Consider the following 3,818-nt stretch of genomic DNA (forward strand, 5'->3'; position numbering starts at 1 on the left):
AGTAACTTGGTGATTGGCATGTGCTATGAAAGTAGTCCTAAAGATGATAGGCATCCAAAGAGGATATAATAAAAACTTCCATATTCATGTGCATTGATTAGTAAAGAGAAGTTTGATTCCTCTCAATTAGTTTTGAGATATCGATATGGTAGTATTAGAGTTACGTTAGTAGGGTGTTGTGAATCTAGAAATACTTGTGTTGAAGTTAGTGATACCCGTAGCATGCACGTATGGTGAACCGCTATGTTAGGAAGTCGGAGCATAATTGATTTATTGATTGTCATCCTTTGTGTGGCAGTCGGGATCGGGCGATGGTTAACACCTACCAACCCTTCCCCTAGGAGTATGCGTTTAGCACTTTGTTTTGATTACTAATTAAAACTTTCGTAATAAGTATATGAGTTCTTCATGACTAATGTCAGTCCATGGTATATATGCACTTTCACCTTCCACGATTGCTAGCCTCTCTAGTGCCGCGCAACTTTCTCCGGTGCACGAACCCACCATATACCTCCCTCAAAACAGCCACCATACCTACCTACTATGGAATTTTCATAGCCATTCCGAGATATATTGCCATGCAACTCCCACCGTTCCGTCTCATGACATGTGCCATCACTTTCATATTGCCATTGCATGATCGTAAGATAGCTATCAAGATGTTTTAACGTCATACGCTAAGCTAGATCGTTGCACATCCTGGTACACTATCGGAGGCATTTCCTATAGAGTCATCATTGCTCTAAGTATTGAGTTGTAAGTAAATAAAAGTGTGATGATCATCATTATTAGAGCATTGTACCATGTGAGGAAAAAAAGGCCAAAGTTTCCCACCAAAAAAAAGAAAAAAAAGAGAGACCAAAGAGCCCAAAAAAAGAGAAGAAGAGAGAAGGGACAATGCTACTATATTTTTCCACACTTGTGCTTCAAAATAGCACCATGTTCTTCATGATAGAGAGTCTCTTGTTTTGTCACCTTCATATACTAGTGGGAATTTTCATTATATAACTTGGCTTGTATATTCCAATGATGGATTTCCTCAAAATTACCCTAGGTCTTCGTGAGCAAGCAAGTTGGGTGCACGCCCACTAGTTTTCCTCTTGAGCTTTCACACACTTATAGCTCTAAGTGCATCCGTTGCATGGTAATCCCTACTCATTCACATTGATATCTATTGATGGGCATCTCCATAGCCCGTTGATATGTCGAGTCAATGTGACCATCTCCTCCTTTTTGCCTCACAACCTCCACCACACTCTATTCCACCTATAGTGCTATATCCATGGCTCACGCTCATGTATTGCGTGAGAGTTGAAAAAGTTTGAGAAAGTAAGAGTGCGAAAACAATTACTTGGCCAATACCGGGGTTGTGCATGATTTAAATTCGTTGTATGGTGATGATGGAGCATAGCCAGACTATATGATTTTGTAGGGATAACTTTATTTGGCCTTGTTATTTCAAAAGTTCATGATCACTTTGCTAGTATACTTGAAGTACTATTGTTTTCATGTCAATAGTAAACTATTGTTTTCAATCTTACGGATATGAACATTCATGCCACATGAAAGAAGTTACAAAGGACAAATATGTTAGGTAGCATTCCACATCAAAAATTCAATCTTTATCACTTCCCTACTCGAGGACGAGCAGGAGTTAAGCTTGGGGATGCTTGATACATCTCCAACGTATCTATAATTTTTTATGGTTCCATGCTATTATCTTGTCAACTAATGATGTTTTGTATGCATGAATATGCTATTTTATATCTTTTTTGGGACTAAACTATTAACTCAGTGCCAAGTGCCAGGTTCTGTTTTTTCCGTTTTTTTGACCTTTTTCAAAGAGGAATAGTAAACGGAGTCCAAACGGAATAAAACTTGCGGAATGATTTTTTATGTAATAGAAGATATGCAGGGAACTTAAGAACCAAGACAAAGGACCCCGGGGGAGGTCACAAGCCCCTAGCCGCGGCCTGGGGGGCGTGCCTACCAGGCTTATGGGCCCCACGTGGCTCCTTTGCCCTACTTCTTTCGCCTATAAATTCCCTAAAAATCCAGAACCACAGGAGGGAGCCACGAAAATACTTTTCCTTCACCGCAAGCTTCTGTCTCTGCAAGATCCCATCTGGGGACCGTTCTGGTGCCCTGGCGGAGGGGGATTCGGACACGGAGGGTTTCTTCATCAACACCATTGCCTCTCCGATGATGCGTGAGTAGTTCACCACAGACCTTCGGGTCCATAGCTAGTACCTAGATGGCTTCTTCTCTCTCTTGGCTCTTCAATACAAAGTTCTCCATGATCTTCATGGAGATCTATCCAATGTAACCTTCTTTTGCGGTGTATTTGTTGAGATCCGATGAATTGTGGATTTATGATCAGATTATCTATGAATATTATTTGAGTCTCCTCTGATCTCTTATATGCATGATTTTGTATCCTTGCAATTCTCTTCGAGTTGTGGGTTTCTTTTGGCCAACTTGATCTACAATTCTTGCAATGGGAGAAGTGCTTTGTTTTGGGTTCATACCGTGCGGTGTCCTCACCCAGTGACAGAAGGGGTAGCGAGGCACGCATCGTGTTGTTTCCATCAATGGTAAAAAGATGGGTTTTATATCTATTGCATGAATTTATCGCTCTACATCATGTCATCTTGCCTAAGGCGTTACTCTGTTTGTTTTGAACTCAATGCACTAGATGCATGCTGGATAGCGGTTGATGTGTGGAGTAATAGTAGTAGATGCAGAAAGTATCGGTCTACTTGTCTCAGACGTGATGCCTATATGTATGATCATTGCCTTAGATATCATCATGACTTTGCGCGATTCTATCAATTGCTCGATAGTAATTCGTTCACCCACCGTAATACTTGCTATCATGAGAGAAGCCTCTAGTGAACACTATGGTCCCCGGGTCTACTTCACATCCTATTTTCAGCTCCACAAAGTTACTTTGCTGCACTTTTCACTTACATATCTCACCTTGCAAATAATCGTGAAGGGATTGACAACCCCTTTATAACGTTGGGTGCAAGTTTGTTTGTTTTTGCGCACGTACACTGATGCCTCATCTTGATACTCCTACTGGATTGATACCTTGGTTCTCAAACTGAGGGAAATACTTACTGCTGTTGTGCTGCATCACCCTTTCCTCTTCAAGGGAAAACCCAACGCAAGCTCAAGAGGTAGCAGTGATGATTAAGACCGGAGATTCCCCTCTCCGGAGCACCAAATGGACTCTAGATTTGGCCTCCCGATGAAGAATAGAAGGTGGCGGCGGCTCCGTATTGTGAAACACGATGAAACTTCCTCTCTGATTTTTCTCCAAAAACAGGATTTTATAGCATTGGGATTAGGGTCAGTGGAGCCCCATGGGCCCCACTAGCCACCATGCCGATCTAGGTGTGCTGGTGTGCCCTAGTGCCTAGTGGGCACCTTGGGCCTCCCCTCTGATGGGTCTTGGTTCTAGTATTTTTCTTTTATTCCATAAAAAATCTCCAAAAAGTTTTGTTCCATTCCGAGAACTTATATTTCTGCACAAAAACAAGAGCATGGTCCTTCTGCTGAAAACAGCGTCACTCCGGGTTAGTTCCATTGAAATTATGCAAATTAGAGTCCAAAACAAGAACAAAAGCGTTAGGAAAAGTAGATACAATGGAGACGTATCAACTCCTCCAATCTTAACCCATTGCTTGTCCTCGAGGAATTTAGTTGAAAAACTGCAAGTGAAAAAGAAAAACTTTTACGAACTCTTTTCTTCTTGTTTACATATACATGCTTAGAGGGCACCCAGGTTTTCAGCATAGATCGTGACTAATCAT

Source organism: Hordeum vulgare, chromosome 4H (genome assembly GCF_904849725.1).
Source record: "Hordeum vulgare subsp. vulgare chromosome 4H, MorexV3_pseudomolecules_assembly, whole genome shotgun sequence".
Taxonomy (NCBI): Eukaryota; Viridiplantae; Streptophyta; class Magnoliopsida; order Poales; family Poaceae; genus Hordeum; species Hordeum vulgare.